The sequence below is a fragment of the Falco cherrug genome, chromosome 7 (assembly GCF_023634085.1).
Source record: "Falco cherrug isolate bFalChe1 chromosome 7, bFalChe1.pri, whole genome shotgun sequence".
In the NCBI taxonomy this organism is placed as follows: domain Eukaryota; kingdom Metazoa; phylum Chordata; class Aves; order Falconiformes; family Falconidae; genus Falco; species Falco cherrug.
Genome location: NC_073703.1, coordinates 7,927,337 through 7,943,680, shown reverse-complemented (window position 1 = coordinate 7,943,680; position 16,344 = coordinate 7,927,337). Strand labels below are relative to the sequence as shown.

At 41.5% G+C, this 16,344-nt stretch overlaps 2 long non-coding RNA genes across 2 annotated transcripts in view; both read right to left on the bottom strand.

Annotated features, from left to right (window-relative positions):
• Positions 1-9,448, bottom strand: part of LOC129736487 (uncharacterized) — an 83,596-nt gene extending 74,148 nt beyond the window's left edge. The window contains exons 1-2 of the long non-coding RNA XR_008733148.1: positions 9,293-9,448; positions 8,325-8,430 (exon numbers count right to left, since the gene is read on the bottom strand). This is a non-coding gene — a long non-coding RNA (uncharacterized LOC129736487). The remainder of the gene's footprint in view (positions 1-8,324; positions 8,431-9,292) is intronic.
• Positions 9,449-14,975: 5,527 nt separating this feature from the next.
• The window catches only part of LOC114015214 (uncharacterized), a 72,653-nt gene continuing 71,284 nt past the window's right edge, over positions 14,976-16,344 (bottom strand). The window contains exons 4-5 of the long non-coding RNA XR_008733388.1: positions 15,539-15,652; positions 14,976-15,072 (exon numbers count right to left, since the gene is read on the bottom strand). This is a non-coding gene — a long non-coding RNA (uncharacterized LOC114015214). The remainder of the gene's footprint in view (positions 15,073-15,538; positions 15,653-16,344) is intronic.

The window sequence follows — 16,344 nt, the reverse complement described above, 5'->3', positions numbered from 1 at the left end:
ATTTTCTTTCAACTCACATGGTTTCAGATTAACTGATTTGGCTCAGGCTGTGCTAACTGTGTCTTCAAAGTCAGCAAAGCTGAGCAAAATCTCCTTCAGCGTCTTGAGAGAGTTTGGGACCAAGTTACCAAATCTAGAAGGGTTAAGAGGCAGCTCACTTTCAGCTTTGGTGGCTCAAGACAGCATTCCTCACAAATGACACTAAGGTTGATACACAGGTATCAATTACACCATCCTCTCAGAAAAAAAACACCAGGTACCCTTGTTATTATCAAAAAAGTAGGAAAGCAGCTTATAACTACTAATGGATGATGTTTCACCATCACCTTCCAGGAAGGGAAGAACAAAACCCCAAGGGGAGAGCAAGAACCTGTCTGAAGTTGGATGGCAGCTTGGGGGTACGCCAGGAATGGGACCGACCTCTCTCGAGTCCCAGTCCTGCTCCCCTGTCGCCAGACACTGGTTTGCCATTCAATCAAGTTTCTTCAGGTATTACATGTAAACATAGTCTCTCAAAATCTGCCTAAAGATGTAGTCAGCAATGTGTACACATGAAAACACATACAGGTGTATATATACTACACATACACACATGCAGAGCCTAGTGTTTCTTCATAAAAACACTTCTACCTGGATAAGGACACCTGACCATATAGAAAGCAGTGACAGAGGTTGATTTTGCCTTTAACCTGTGGATTGTGCAAGGGCTGACTGCCAAAATGTGTTTTTTCAGCTGGTTGGTGTGCTGGTCATTCCTTAATCAACCATCTTTTATTATCCATTAGCGTACATTAAGCTAAAAAAAACGGATTTGGAGCAGGGATCCCATTCTTCTTGTCTTAGCTAATTTTCTGTTCTCAGAGAAAGTTTATATTTTTCTGTTTGAAAGGGATAGAATTACTGCAAAGGGATCTGTCTGCACTGACAGAACTAGCTTTCTTTTCCTCCTCAACAGCTGGGTTATTATTAGAACTGGCAGAATAATTCATAATGAATAATTTGACACCTCTTTTTCCATACATATATCACAAGTTGCCCACATTTATTTGTTACTCCAAATTATTAACCGCAGACTTTCTGCCAATAACTCCCAAAGGGGTATTACTGATACAATATATTCCTTGTCCCCCCCAATCAGGAAGTCCTTTCATTAAAGTCAGAGTGGGAAGCATTAATTACCTCTTATTTAAAGGTAATAACTCATCATCTGTAATCATTCCTCAGAGATAGATGCTAGTGTGATGACCCAAACTACTGCAGTTTGAATTTAGCGCTGGATGCAGATGAAAATTCACTGAGAACACAAGAACGAACAGCTCTATCCTTGCAGAAAAAAATTTCTGTTGGATTATGGTCTTTTCAGGACTGTTTGTGCCCATAAGAGATCACTTCTGCCTTCTCTAAAAGACTCAGGAGTCATCGGAGACTTTAAGCCACTGACTGTGACCATTGCACTGTGTAGGTTATATTTTGAAAGGTTAAGTGGGACTTAAGCAGGGAATAAACTTTGGTTTGGTGCCCAGAGAAAGGGTGAATATGATTCTTTGGTAGTATTTTATGCACATTCTCTTTCTGTGGCCAGTTTGTTTTCATTTATAACAGTACGAGTCCAATATAGCTCCAGGGACATATTTCTGCTAAGCCCCTAGCACACAATTAGAGAAAAAGAAAGCCCATGGACACATCCATTGAGCCCCCAACCTTGCACCTCCTCAGCAGAAGGACAAACAAACATTTCTGATTTCTCTAAAGGATAAAGCTTGCTCCAACACCATGTTGGTGGTGCATATGAAAAAGACCCAGCCAAGACAATCTCTATGGATATATTGCCCTTGACAGCTTAGGACAACCTCAGGTACCTACTGGCATTAATATACATCGAAACACTTGCAAAATTTCCAAGCAGGCTTGTAAACCAAAGACGAATACCAGCAAACATAAAGGAACTGCTAAGTGCAAACCCAAGTCACCCTGTAGCATATGGGTACAAATACAACAACCAAAGGCCCAGACTAGAGACTTGGAGACTACAAGAGCTCACATAACCTACTAACTGTTACCTAGCCCCAACTATATGAAGGCTTTTAGTTATTTCAGGTTCAACAGGTGAGTTTAAACAACCTGTTTAACACAAAACATAAGGCTAAAAACCAGAAGCAAGCTAAACATATTGGCATTCTGGCACCTTATGCTGAATAATTCATACATAAGGTACTGCAGAAAAGAAACATATGGTTTTGGTCCACAGTGACTTTTTAAGCAGCAAATTTAAGAACTAACCTCAAATGTATATATTCACCAAAAACCTTCTTGTGCAGAGTGAAAAGAGATCATTACAACTACAGACTATCTCTGCCTTCACCATTTCCCACAGTGATTTAGATTTCCTTATTTGATTTTGCCCTGAAACAAAACAGCAACGCTTACAAAATCTCATCTAAAAGATTTAGGGTGCTATCCATGTTCCAGCACAGCTGGACTTAACTCATTTTGACAGACTAACAGTACATGCAAATTTGATGTATTAACAGATAAAAAAATCTCGGGACAAAGGCCTCCCTTCCAAAAGCGAGCACCAGTTGAGGTCCAAACTGTCTACAGAGGAGTTGTCGTACTACAGTCACCAGCGCATCAATTCTCTCCTTGGTTGTTCTGAATACGGTCTCCTGCTGAGCACCATATGCATGTCTGATAGCTGCCATTAAAAATCATCATCGCACACACCAGTCCCTCAAATACAGTCAGTGGAAAATAAACTCAGAATCCCAGCGTGGTAACTGCTGGCAAATAAAGACTTTTAGTGCTATACTCAGCCAAAGTACACAGCTACTTTACTCTTGGCTAATGCTGCATCCTTTCTGAAACACCTAAACCTATGTGCAAAGTGACAGCATTGCTGCAGTTACATCTTTAATCACAGCAGTGGTTAAAAGCCAAAAGTAAGCTAAACATATTGGCATTCTGTCACCTTATGCTGAATAATTCGTATGTAAAGCGTTGCAGAAAAGAAACATATGTTCTTGGTCCATAGTGTCTTTACTATAAAATATTTAAGAATTAGGCTTGGATGTGTGCAGTCAATAGTAGCCCACCGGTGTGGTGTCAGAAAGTCTATCTGTACCTGTATATACTTATTCACTGTATTGATACCACACGTATGTATTTATAGCAAAGATTTAAATCCAAATCACAAACAAATTGTTCAGGTTATTCAAGCATTTTGAACACTTCTTTACAGTGGATGTGGGTAGTAACCCACACTTTCTTATGAGCACTACATGAACCAACATGCAACGCTGCTCTTCCTCTGCAAACACCGTAACGGGGATATCAAAACATGCAGCCCCTTTATAGCATCCAATCTAACTTATATCGCTTTACATTTACACATAAGGCCTTTAATCCCATCTCACTGCATCACTGAAATCAGAGTCAGGTCCAGCATATCTGGAAACACACCCAGACACATGCACACACAGAAGAAACCTTTTGGCATATCTATGAAGAATAGGCCTTCCAAAAAAACATCCAGTATACAGATGAGCCCTCAAATTAGTAGAGAAAGCATGACGACTTCAGCAGTGGTAGCTGATGAAGAGACACACACATATACACCTCTGCCACCAATCGTGCTGCTAGGGCATTCATCAAATTAAGTACCAAGAGGCACAACACCTCTGATATCTCTTCATTTGGGGCTCCAGTAAATGAAGCACTAGATTAGGCCTGACAGAGGCCTAATGCAGCTTGAGCTTTTCCTGGTGTAATTAATTGGAACTTCGCCAGCTTGACAAATTGGAATGATGAATCTATCTTGTATGAATAGAAAAAAAAATGCATAATCAGTCAAAGATTTAGTTAAGACAGCTTCTCTCTGACTCCCTGCCATAGCTAAATCCATTAAGGCGAGGAAACATCACTTTAAGAAAAGGCACTGCTCTCCGTATGTTCAATTTATAACTTTTTGTTCTTGAATTTAATGGAGCAGTCAACCTGGACAGATTTGACTTTGGAGGGGCGAGAAAGGAGGAGGTGGGAAAGGTTGTTTTATTTTTAGCATTCTAATCTTCCCTGCACCTGGGTATTCTGGGAAAGAAAATAGTCACTTTGGTTTGAATGTGCATTCCTGGGGCTGGATTTTAAACCATCGGGGTTGCACGAGGAAATCTAATAGATGCACCACAATTTTGCCACCGAGATGACTGATAAAACTTGCTTGTCAAGTTTTTCCCCCTACTAACTTGTTTAATTGCTGGTAACATTTAGGCTTTAGAGGATGTGATAGATTGACTGCTCTGCCAGCACTGCTTTTTCCTCTCTAATTACCACCTAGTTGTAAAGGCCCTTTCCTGACACATTTAATGGAGAGGCAGAGGGAAAACAGGTTTGCTTACTTTTGAAATATATTTTTATCATTCAGCAGTTATTTTCCATATATTTAATTTAAACCGTGTGCTTCCCTCCCCTCCCTCCATCTTGCTTGTTGAGCCATAAGACCTGAATTTCACAGAATCAATTAAGCAGCTAATATCCCCATTTGTACTGAATGTTTAAAGAAATTTTAGATTTCCTCTTCAAGGCTGCGGGTTGCAAAATAAGTTACACGTTAGGGAAGAAAAGCTTATTGGTTAAGTGAGAGTTGACACTGATGGTTTTTATTTCAAACAATCTAGAATTCCTCCTAGGCTCACACATGCGAAAGCACCAGCAAATGTTTAGCTGACATAATGCAAATGACTGGCCATAGATTTATTTGACAAACAGTTGAGCAGACAGCCCTATATTGCACTCAGTTGTACCCCACACAACCCCACCGGAGCCAGGAGAATTTTGCTGGCAGAAATGAGAGCAGAATTAAACCCAAACACTGCGGTTCCCGCATTGAGCCATTCACTTTTGGCCACTGGCCAACCTGACAGCCACATTTAAATAAGCCACCTGCTGAGTAGGGAGTTTAAAGAGCTAAGTGCTCACGAGAGCTTTAGCCGTAAAGTATATTGAACTTATGCAATAAGGCGTGAAGTGAAAGGATTTCAGTGACAAGGAGTACTAGAGGCCATACTATGGTTCTGACCTCTTGTTCTAGGTCAGATGCAGAACAGTTTTGGCGATACTCCCCTTCCTTGCCCATGCTACCTAAAATATATCAGACAGAAACTCTGTTCAGAGAACCCCATTAGATACGTGTCCCAAGAAGTGAACTATACACAGCAAACGCTCAAATTTATTTTTGTTACCTCTAGTAATGCTATAAAGCAGGAATCCTTCTGCAGAGCACAGTATTTCCCTCTGTTTAAATGTTGTTGTGATTTCATTTTTCAGAAGAACTGGATTAGCTGTGTCAGGGGCAGAAGTCCTTTCCCAGGAAAGCCGTGAGATCCCTCTCTTCCCATGCACTACCTTACCACTAGGGCCTTGTCTCATCATCTCACAACCTCTTTTGATTTGGCTCTCACCCTCCTTGTCAATTTTAACAAAGATGTCTTTAAGCACCTAGATGTTGGAACGGGACCGCGCTCTTTCTGCTGCTGATTATGTGTGATAAAAGTAACAACTTTCTGCTATCACCAACCCAGCGACAAAACTCTCCCCAAAGAGGGAGGCTGAGCAAAGTGACAGGAAGGCAAGCAACTCTCATCTTCCAGCCTGTAACAACAGCAGATTGCAAAAGTGTTATTTGGCTCTTTCTTAGCCCCAATTTGCTCAAACCAAATCTCACTAAGTTCTAGCTGCAAACACTTCTGGGAGAGAGTCTTACTCTGCATCAACCAGGACAGTCCCTCCAGCAGTCAGACTCTTAAACTTGTCTGCTTTTCCTTTGAAATTCAGAGGGGTACACCTGATGCATTTACATCCCCATAAGTAATTCAAATACATATCCACACCCTTTCTTCATTTGCGCTATTACTGCTTAACTTTTCCCCTTCTCAGCCTTTGTTCAGAAAGCCCTGATACGGCCTTCTACCAGTGGAAACTACCAGCTTATTTTTTATGTCTTTACCATCAAACTGTCACACAAATGCCTTCTGACTTGGTGGCGACATGGAGGTTGTCAAGTCAAGTTCAGCAGCTGACTCACAGGCCATTACCCACACAACTGCCATTTCACTTTTAACGTCCCCAGTCTGTGTTTAAGACTGAGTATCCCCTTAGCCACGCTGCTAGGAAACACTTCCAAGAACTTAATTCAAAGAAAAAGATGTTATTTTCAGTGTGGAAAAGCTTCTATTTAGATATAGTACATGACAAGCAAATAATTTTAATGTCAAAGGACTTGAACCTTAACATATTACAGTGTAATATGTCATGGCATTGCTTCTACACAACGGGAATTTAAGGGTTAATGGCTTGCCAATTAAAATATGGAGCCAAAAGATCTAAGAAATATTATAGAAACATGCTCGTCACAGAAGGTCCCGCCCTCCAAAGTGGTTCTGCAAGCACCGTCCAGGCGCGACCTGAACAACAGATCACTGTTTCTAATCGCCCCTCAGATCTTGCCCTGACGGTGGGAATGATGTGCCCCACGTTCACCATATCATGCTGTTTGCCCTTTGCTTAACAGGCAGAACAACTGAGACCAGCAGCCGGCTGCTTTACCCTAACACAGCCGTGGTTATGTTACCTCGCACAGGACCACAGGAGGCTCCGGAGACTATAGCAGTAACCTGTGAGCTAGTTGTGCGTACGCGCACGTGCCCTGCACAGCACCTCCCTGCCAATCTGCACGCACACCCAGCACCTGCCTTTGCCCTTAGGTGCTTCTTGTCGCCATCAGAGAAATACACTAAAACATACAACCTGCAAAACAGAGGTCTGAGCCTAAAATGTCTCTGTGTTTGGGTGTTTGGCTCCAGAGGGTATTTCAGCCTGATAGAACCGTAAAAATTCCAACTCAAGTTTTGAGTTCAGTTCTTCCCTATCTCAACACTGAATACCCAATCCTTCGTGCACATGCACATACCTGGCCCCTGTACAGAAGGTTTCTGTTTTACTGTAGAGATTCCAATTCAAGCTTTGAGTTCAATTCTTCTCTACCTCCACATTGAACACCCGATCCCTTGTGCACATGTGCACACCTGCCCCTCGTACAGAAGGTTTCCTTTTTGTTTATTTTTTTAACTATCCTTTCTACGCAAGGATGATCAATCGCCTGTCTCTTCCAAGTCATGTCCCTATTACAGAAGATCCTGTTCCAATAAATGATTAGTACGTGCAGAATGCATTAAAATGAATTATAATAGCAATCTGATCCCCAGTGCCTCAGTAGAACCTTTCCATCACAGGTGACAGCTGGTTCCCTTGGGCTTAGCTCTGGAGAAGGAGCGTCAGACCTCAAAACTCAATCCAATAACTTTGTATGAACCTAACCAAGTTCACAGAGTGTGCAGTTCTTCCTTTGTCCCTGAACTAGGAAAGATATACCTCAAAGGGTATTCAACAAGCTGGTATACACCCCATCATCTCAAATAAATGTAAATGCATTTTTCCATATATTATGTGATTACAGCCTCTATCTGCCTATGGTGCTATGTTTTATTACAGGCCACCAAAAATAATTAGTTGGTGACCCAGAAAACTGATATATAAAATCCTTTTAATCACCAATACGGCTTTCAATTATATAGTGTAAACTTATTAACCTTTTTACTGCTGAGATTTGATTTATGGAATTCCAGCTGCATTAACATTACAGGAGGAGATAGAAAGTGTCTTGTATGACACATTGGGATTAACAACTGATCACTGGCTCTGCCATCGCAGAGTCTCACAGAGCAAAGGCAGCATCCTGCTAGTCCCCAGGGGCTCATTTCAATCAGAGCTGCGTGGAAAGTTTGGTCTGTGGAGTAGGACTGCGTAATTCCTGCCACTTTATATACAAACCACAACACACAGGCCAGCTATGGCTTTCAGAAGGAGCAGAGGTTGTGTGGGCACTTGCTGCAGTAATAAACAACAAGGGCAAAGAGGGCTGAGTTTGTACCTCTCCTTACTTGCACGGTCAGAAATACTTATATATTGAATGGAGACACTTTGGGGAATTCTGCTGCATGGGAACCCTTAACAGCAGCTTTATTCAAACAAAAGTTTGAAACATGAAGAGAAGGGCATTTGTGAGGGTGCATTTATAGAAAACAATTTTCAAGTATGTTCTTCTTTCATTTCAAAATTCATTCAAAACATTTTAACTGGATAAGTATTTCCCCTTTTTTGTTATAGTGGATTTCCCTCCTCCCCACCTGGAAATCAGAAAGTTCCCAGAAACTTATAGATTGGCGTAAGAGGCTTTGTTCACTTTTTCCTGATACAGAAACAACACTTACTGCTTTGTACAAGGTCTTAGGGCTTCCTGGTCATCTTCCCATGGGGCTGTGTTTCTATAGATAATGCAGAGATCAGCAGGAAAGACAAACAGGCCACAGTGAAGCCCTGCTAATTAAAAAGCCAAATTACTAACCTGAACTACATGATACATCAAGTTCCAATAATAGATACAGGCATCTGAAAGGTAAATATTACCATAACAGGCTTGAATGAATCAGCCCAAGGATGGGAAGACCGGTATTTCTAGTGCATATACATCATTTTATTCAAACCTCAAGAATATACACAGAAATTATGAATCTTGCCATAACTTCAATTTTCAGTTCCCCTCCTGTTTCTTGGTGGCTCATTATTTGTTGTTTAATGACAATAAAATAGAATAGTAATGTTCCATAAGATAATTTCTGCTGCAAACACCTAATTACCTCTTTTACAGTCTCAGGAGGAATAAAATAATTAATAGATCTCGGTCAAATTTTGCAAGTAAACATCAGGTTTCAAATTTCAAATCTTAGCCTTTTCCAATCTTAAAAACCTATTTTTCAGTATTTTTTAATATGTAACCATCCCCAAATGACATAAAATAGCAAGGCGAAATAACTAACGCTCCCCACAAACTGAACCAAACCCTCATCATTCACTTAGGTTTTTGTTCTTCAAACTTGAAAAGCTTTGAAAGTCGCCCTGAAGAGAGGCTGTGCGGGTAGATGCTTTGATAACCTGTGCAAAAGCCATAATCTTTATAGAAGGGAAATGCCAATATTTGCCATCATCTTTCTCAGGATTAACTGTTATTGAATGAGACCGAGTTTCCCACAGAAGCACTGCCTTGCCTGCAAAACGGGCAGCCCAGCTCCCTTTGGGCAGTCCTCAGGTCACTGGTTCTTTGCAGATATAGATTTGCAACGGTTCACTGCAACCCATACACTGGGCAAAGACCCCCAAATCCTGACTGCCTGGGTCATACCTGGCCATCCAGCAGATTTATCCCAAGGCCAGCTTTGATATCTCCTTCACAAGCTGAGATTTCTAGTGCAGCACAAAGCGTGCATTACCGCCGTCCTGATTCATGCCAGCTCCTCCCAGTGCTAAGGCCCATCACACAGACAGCAAGATTTTAAAATGTATTCTGTGAAACAAGGAGAATAAAAATCAATGGCACTACATAATCCAGTCAGTGCCTTTCTTTGCTCACAAATCTTCATTTGTTCAGCTGGGAAAATTATGGACCGTCCAGAAATAATACAGTAAAGGCGCTCAATGACAATTATAATGTAAAGACTAATAGAGATGGTGGTATCAATCTGGTATATTCTGTTCTGTGAAGCCCATTTATAATTTTTAATAAAAATAGTAACACTTTACGATAAGTGGACATCATTTAATGCTCAATTACTATGAAACCTTTAGAAATATATATTAAACGCAGCAGTTCTGTATTTATACCAGGAGGGTTCCTTGAGATTGATGTTATCATGGTGAATACTAGGCGAATGTCAAGTCCAACACCAGTGCATTCAATATTCTTGCCCTCTGGGTCAGGTATCCTGTCCTCCCCCCACCCTGACATTTGAGACGAGTCCTTATCTATGCGGAGAAGAACCACATGAATTATATACGTGCTGCATTTTTTAAAAAAGGAATTTGCAACACAGGCTGGCAAGGCCTTTAGCAATGACTGAGACACTTCTGAATAACAATTCAAAAAGGTATGGCTCCTAAACAGGCAGTTTTCTCTTGAAGGCCAAGAGGTTTCTAAATCCCTACATTTATAAAACAAGCATTATGTCAGATAAAGCACAAAACCATTACAGCAGAACTAACTTCAACTTACTGAAGACTTCTCTTAGCAAGAAAAATACCATAATCCTTTGTCCTCTATCTTCAGAAGCTCTTACACTGTAACATTCTTAGCCCTAACTTACCATCACCACGTAGATCCAAGCCCTCAAACTTACTCAGCACAGGTGGGATTAGTTACCCTGGAAAGCAAAGTAGAATCTCCCTGATGACCTACAGCTGCCTGCATCTATGCTCTCAGCCACAGATGTTAGTGCTGTGACTCACCACCACTCTTTCCTGGCAGGTTACAGAAGAACTTGTTTGTCTGAGAGGTATTTGTGAGAAAAAAGAAGGGGATGTGATCAGTGAAGCAGCAAATTGAACCCTAGCAGGGTACGGCTGAACCTTGCTGAAGAAGCCTTAAACCAGAGGTTTCCACATTTTGTTTAGCTACAACCTCTATTAGCCACTGTTAGCAGTAGAGGTAAAAAAAATGGCTGGACTTGGTTTGGGAAATGCAGTTTGGGAAGCTGAATTCAAGGCTATCCTTTTTCCCCGGATGTATCTGCAGCCAGCACCCTTATCTGAATGCAATAATCCCTAACATGACTTTGTACACAAAATCTGTTGCCTGAGGGTGGTAGTTAACTGGCTTCTGTGGGGTGAGGGTGCTGCCATTTGGGGTGCTGCCCTGCTCGCTTTGCAGCGAACACTAACAAGATTAGACAAGGTTTGAAAGATGGCAGGTACCAGACACAGGTCACCCAGGTCCTCAGTTTGCAACACCGCTAGGATCCAAAGACAAATTTACACGACTACATCTTTTCCCAGGCAATAAATACTATCGATAGCTACTTAGCAGCTTAGGAAAAGAAACACCAGCTGGAGGAAGGGGGACATCCTAAGTGCTCTGCTAGAACTAACATCGTTCCATTTAATCTTAAATCATATTTTGCATCCTCTGCTGGAACGCTATTTATCCCAGACCTCTGGGCAGCTTAGGCACCTGGCATAATAGCCCATTAATTACTTCAGCATGGGAAATAAATTTTAATATCTTCCTCTTTAATGCTCACTACTAAACACTTCACGCATTCCCAAACAGACATCAATGGTTCATTCTTCCTCCTTTTAGATATAATAGGCTTTATTTTACAGTTTGACTTTAATCAACACCCACAAGCCTGGGTGGCATGTGATAATGTTATACCGTCACCCAGGGTCACATGTTCATTTAGGGGCTCAGGACAAGGTACTTGTATTTTGCTGCACTCGTGTCCTTATCCTGCTAAAGGTGATTACAACATCAAGTTTTGTCCAGTGTTTCAGTATCTAAAGATGAAAGGTGGTATGAGGTATAATGGTAGCAGGTCAGCACTTTCAATAAGCATCCATCTGTAAACAAGTTCCTTAAAATATTGCAGCAGTGTGAAAGGAAGCTGCATCCTAATTGGGCAGAGTGAAAAGCCATAGGGCTTATAAATATAATGTATAGGTGATCCGTCTTGCCAAAAAAGAGGAGGTTCGTTATATGAAGGACACATTATCCTTTCCTCTTCCTATGATTCAGCATGGTAAGTAGTCATTCCTAATTGGCTTACAGCTTAGTATGAAATATTAGAATGCCACACAATGTGATGACACAGCTGGATTCCTAAGGGAAGCCAAAGAGTGATCTGAGAACAGAAGAGGGACAAGAGCAGATGCGGGTCTGAAAAAAAAAATAGTTGTAGCTTACAGAGTAGCATGTCATTCTTTATCCTCCTCCTCCTGTGTACAGCATGCTGTGTACAGCACACCACTCCCCTGGTAGAAAGGCAAGAGACCTGTCATTTCAGAGTTCCTAAATAAAATGTGGGGGGAAAATGTGATTGCTGGGAGTATTAAAACAGGAAGAGGCAAGCAAGCTGAATAAATCTGGGCAATAGCTGCCTTGTCATGAAAAATACACTGCGCAAATTTCACCTCTCTTTGTGTGTCAAATGATGATTTCCCCAAATTTGTCCTCGACTGGATAGTATTTGCCAAATTATCTAGTCAAACAATCTGTGGGTCACTCACAAAAGCTCAGCATTCAGGAGACAAGCCATTTGAGTGGGCACCCAGGTCGTATGCTGGGAGCTTGTTTCCTGGTCCTGGCCTTGATTCAGGAAGGTAATTAAACAGCTGCCCACCTGAAGTCAATAGGGCTATTCACACACACTTAAGTGCTGCTGACGCCAGGCTGAGGGGAATAGACTTCTCAGGGGGAGATTTTCAGTGCAAATACTAGCGCTAATTCAAAATTCACTTTCTACAAAGTCCTTCTCCTGCAGTCAGCTGAAATTAGCTATATCCACTGTTGTGCTTGCCAGGAAACTTGATAGAATATTGCCCAAAGTGAACATAAAGGAGAGATAAACACAGCAGAAATTAATAACAGGAGTTCAGACCAGTAGGTTGCAGAAGATGTGTTATAAATTTCATCCAGCTGTAATGCAAATTCTGCCAAATGATTGGGAACATCTCCCTTTTTATATCACTGTTTTGCTACATATTAATAGCAACCAGTTACTGATGCGGTATTAAAATATTAATGATATGGTCATAAACCTGAATCAGTGCCTAACTTGGCAGAACAACATAGGGCAACTTTTCAATCATGTGTGAACAAAACCAGTTTTCACAAACCATTTTGTTACTGCGAGACCATGTGAGCAGAAGTAATTGCATGGCTATTTTAGGCACCAAAATTGTTAGTCTTCCTTGGAAAATCAACAGCCCTGTCAAGGTGTACGGTATGGGCGCCCAGATATTTATGCAAGGCTGAGAGAATCTCAAACCAGGCAGAAACAAAGTTCATGCAATTAATTAGTAAGATTTCATCTGCAACTGGTATGACTGACTTTTATATGTACATTAGAGACGATAGCCTTAAACCCCTGGGGATGGATTGTTTCAGCAGGATTTAGCTCTTTGTTCTGGACTGAGCTGGAAGATGCTCTCCAACTAAGGCAAGAAATCCAAAGCAAAACCCAGAGCTTTTGCACTGCCTGATGTAAGAGCAAGTGAATTTATCAACTCTGCACTGTAGCATCTGTGACCACAAGAAAAGTTTGGGAATGTTTAAAGGATTTAAGAGTCAGAGACTTCTCTTGCATGTTTTATATTTTCCAGTCTGCTACCCAAGCCACCCTACCCAGGACAACCAGGGGCAGGTGCCAGCTAAATGAGGCAGCCTTTGGGATGTTTGACTGGATCTGTAAAAGAGAAGCAGGTCTCGAAGTCTCCTTGCTTCTCACTTCAGCTCCCCTCCAATAGAACTGGGCTGGTCCATTTGTCCATTTCATTATTCACATTTGTCCCCTTCTATAAGGGGGCATAGATCTGAGCTCCTTTCAAACAGCTTTAATTGAAGCTACAAATTAAGGTGAGAAAGGACAGACATGGAAGGATTCTGTGTACTCTGCACAATTCCCAACAGCAGCTAGCACCCCAGGAAGAGCTGGAATACTAAAAGAATATTTTATTTCTACATTTCCACAGGACATAACTAATGCCCTACACTCATGGCTAGCATCACTCTCCCCCTGCTTCTCATCAGGATCCAAAAGAGGCACTGGAGGAAACGTACATATAGCTGACATTTTATGTAGGTGTATCAATACCAGACCAAGTTCTTTGCTTTAAAGATCTTTCACTGCTTCTTCTCTGAGACATCGGTGCACAAATAAGGTGACTTTGGTCATAACTAACTGAGTTTTCAGTTTAGAAGTTCAGCAACTGGCATGAAATTAATTATGTCTGTCGTGGTTTAACCCTGGCTGGCAACCAAGTACCAAGCAGCCGCTTGCTCACTCCCCCTCACCCAGAGGGATGGGGAGGAGAATCGGAAAGGAATGCAAAACTCAAGGGTTGAGATAAGAACAATTTAATAGGTAAAGCAAAAGCCGCGCAAGCAAGCAAAGCAAAGCAAGGAATTCATTCACCACTTCCCATGGGCAGGCAGGTGTTCGGCCATCCCCAGGAAAGCCGGCTCCATCACGTGTAACGGGTACTCGGGAAGACAAACGCCATAATGCTGGGTGTCTCCCCCTTCCTTCTTATTCCCCCAGTTTATATACTCAGCATGACATCATATAGTATGGAATACCTCTTCGGCTAGTTTGGATCACCCGTCCTGGCTGTGTCCTCGCCCAATTTCCCGTGCCCCTCCAGCTCAAGAAACCAAAAAGTCCTTGATTTAGTATAAACATCACCCAGCAACAACTAAAATCATCAGTGTCCTATCAACACTGTTCTCACATCAGAGCCAAAACACAGCACTGCACCAGCTACTAAGAAGAAAACTAACTCTATCCCAGCTGAAACCAGGACAATGTCACAAAAGAGAAGGGTGCTTTTCTTCTGGTTTTCTATTGCAGTCACATAAATGAGGACCCAAAATACCACTGAGATATTACTTAACACTGTTAGCACCTGGGAGGCAGGTCTGATCTCTGCAACAATATCTTTATTATTTGCTGACCAGAGTCACTGCAGTCACTTACAGCAATGATAATCTTTCTTCATTATATCTGCAAGCAGATGCCATCGAGGTGTGACTGACAATCATCCCTTTCAGAGTAAGTGATCACAGAGTTTTCCATTCCTTTCACATCCATTGGCTCCTTGTTTATTAATGACACAGTTGAAATTTTAGTGTTGCCTCTGCTCAGGCGGAAGATAACAAAGATTTACTTGATTGACACCTGTCATTAGGAAAGTTTCTCTTACAACTCAAGTGGCAAAATGATGCAGTCTTACTGCAAATCAAGTTGCCAAAATTAAAAAAAAAATAAAAATTAGTTTACAAGTTAGCCAAGCAGAAGAAAACTTGCCTGTGTTTTGAAAGTTCTTCTGGCAAGACACTGGAAATGCATCGAGCAGCATAAGAACCCCTGGCAGTCATTCATTTCTGGTCTCAGACAACCAGCTTTTCAGTTCCTAAAAGAATTAATGCAAAAATAGTGTTTCAGGGCTCCTTGACATACCAGAGCAATCAGCATTAGTGGAAACACCAGGAAGGCAGTTATACCTCCAAATATACCTAGTCTTCGGACAAAGTCTATGGTCAGCTCAGCTCCAGTTCATCTCTTAGATCTTTCTCTCTCTTTTTTCTCTGATGAAAACCAATGGAGGACAGTAAGGAGGAAGACAAGATCCTCTCAGACTCTCCTATATGTGGCACAAGGTGCACGTGACTACAGATGGGTCTGCAGAGGCTACGGAGCCTGCAGAGCTGCCACCACAAATCTGCATCTTAAAATTGTACAGAGCAGCTCCCACAACATCTCCCATATCTAAAATCTACTCTATATAAAAAAACAAAACAAAGCAAAACAAAAAAAATTGTCTCTTGGAAGAAGACAAGTCAAACATAAGTCATTCCTTTATTCTTTTTCTCTCTTACCATGCTTTACAGATGATTGTTTCATCTTGTTCTTCTGTTTCCAAGAAAGACCCTTCTAGATCCTCAGGCAATATTCAGAGCAGGCAGATTTTCCTTTGAGTGTTCAAGGCTGATCTGATCAATTAAAAAAAAAAAAAGGTTACAGTATATTTTAAACCAAATACCCCATAGTATAAAATCTCAGAGGTCATTCTATAAGAAAAATATTTTTTGTTACCAAATAAATGCAAAGAAATGATAACAAGGATTCAGCACAACCCCCTTTCTCATGTGTCCTGTGGGATTTTCTGCATTGTTCTCTCTGTCCAAAGGGTTTAAAATGCAAAAGTAAGGTTGCTGAAGTCCTGGGCATGTGAGTTCTGCTCTATGGCTGAAAACAAAGTGCCGCAGATCACACAAAATTCTTTCCAGCTGTTCGGCCTCCCCACATTTTTGTCCTTTTTCACTCATGAAAGCTACGAATTCTCTCCAGCCACAGAATTTCTCCCAGCATGTGATGCACCACAGGGCCCCACAATCTTATCTGAGGCTGTTTGGGACCAGCTGCAATGTAAACAGTCTTCACCACCAGGACTCCCCTACAGCGTTTAGAGTCTCTCTTGGAACAGCAAGTTTCCAGTGAAGTACAACCGCTTCCTCAAGATGAGTGTTCCCTAAGGCTTCAGGAATCAGAGCTGACATAACGTGAAATTTGCTTCCCCCTTTACCAACCCTAGCTAAATAAACTCATCGTCTGTATAGTAGGACACACTTCATTTTCCTGTCCTTCATTTACTTCTCCCTCTTGTTGATTCCAAAAGGAGACC